The 1,778-nt window shown below is 31.6% G+C and overlaps 1 protein-coding gene across 1 annotated transcript in view; it reads right to left on the reverse strand.

Moving 5' to 3' along the window:
* Positions 1 to 1,778, reverse strand: part of LOC106785785 (titin-like) — a gene marked incomplete in the record, with an annotated part of 84,195 nt that overhangs the window by 18,673 nt on the left and 63,744 nt on the right.

Genomic DNA, 1,778 nt, shown 5'->3' on the forward strand with positions numbered 1-1,778 from the left:
TCAGTGATTTCTACGATCTGTTGATCTTCCATTATTTCTATTTCATCTTGCGTTTTCTGTATGATCTCTTGTGTTATAACTTCACGTTCACCTTTCTTCGTGGGTTTCGTTTTCCTCTTTACTATCTTAGTTGTTGGTGTTTCAATGATTTCTATTACTTCAGGCTTCTCCTCTTTTGCTGTTTTTAATTCTTCTAAAAGTGGCTTTACCTGTTCCTCTTTTGGTTTTTCAATTACAATCTCTTCGACAATCTCTTCTGGTACTCCAGTCTCAGTGATTCTTGACTTTTTCTTCTTTATAATCTTTTTCGTCGGAGTTTCAGTTATCTCAATTATCTTTTCTTTTTCCATCACCTTCGTTTCGTCTTCTGTTTTCTCTATAATTTCTTGAACTATAACCGTAGGTTGATCCTTTCTCGTTCTCCTCTTTGTTATTACTTTTTTCGTTGGAGTTTCTACTATCTCTATCGTTTCTTCAGGCATCTCAGTTGCTGTCCCAGTCGGTCTTTCTATCGTTACTTCAGCTACGAAACTTGCTTCTACCTCATCTTTCTTTTTGGGTACTTTCTTTTCCGGTAGTTTTTCATCGTCAAGTGAAATTTCTTCGATTTCTTCTATCTTACTAGGTATTATTTCTTCTTCCGTAACAACATCGGTTATTTCTTCTATCGACATGAATTGTTTTTTCGGTATTTGTGGTAAGGTTGATTTAATATTTTCTATTTCTTCCTCGATAACGACAATATTTTCATCTTCTTTTCCCAACGTTGGTTTCTTCTTTCTTATTATTGTTTTCTTAGTTTTAATAGCTGCCGTATCTTCATCCTTGCTGCCACGTCTAAATTTCGTTGTGTATTCTTCAGTCACCTCGGTATCAGATTCGAACGATGGTTGTGTTTTTATATCGTGTTTTGTTTTGTGTGGTAATGTGATTATGGTGTCATGTTGCACTGGTGCTTCTGTTGTTTCTGAAATGTATACAGAACAAGTGTGATATGACAAAGAATGTGGATGAATTGACAATTTGTTGATTACTTTATTTGGTTTGACTTCTATGCTTCTTCGACGCATTCTTTTCAGAATTCATTTTTATAAATGATATATAATATTGTACATTTATTATACCTTTATACTATATTCTGGGATATATGTTTATTACATAATAATTTCATTGAAAATAATGAAATATCTATCGATAAACTGTCTATCTATATTACATTGTTAAATTTACAATGTATATGTTACCGTCAAAGCTGAAAATCAGTCATTGCTAGTAATTTCCCGGCATAGCTATCAATGCAAAGCTCCTTCCGACGAAAACGGAAATGACATTTTACAGAGTTTTTCCAAGGCATATATAGAATATCAAAGTATTATGTTTAATGCCTTGGAAAAACTCTGTAAAATGTCTTATTTCCATCTTCGTCTGAAGGTGTTTTGCATTGATAACTATGCCGAGGAATTATTAACAATGACTGATTTCTTGCTTTGACGATAACATATATACAGATATTTAATTAATCTCGTTTAATCGAATATGATATTGGTTATCTTTATAATGAAAATATATTTGTGATATTAGTAGAGTGAATTTGTATACTTGTGTATTGTATTGTATCTTTGTGTTTTCAGACCGATTATTGGAATGTATTATTTAATTATGAGTTTGTATCTTATCTTCTACCTATCTTCCTGTATGATAACTATTTTCTATCGTACTTACCTATTTATCACGATTTGTTTACTTATTATTAGATATATACGCTATTTATATATATA

Source organism: Polistes canadensis, unplaced genomic scaffold, assembly GCF_001313835.1.
Source record: "Polistes canadensis isolate GaletaPanama2010 unplaced genomic scaffold, ASM131383v1 scaffold_57, whole genome shotgun sequence".
NCBI lineage: Eukaryota > Metazoa > Arthropoda > Insecta > Hymenoptera > Vespidae > Polistes > Polistes canadensis.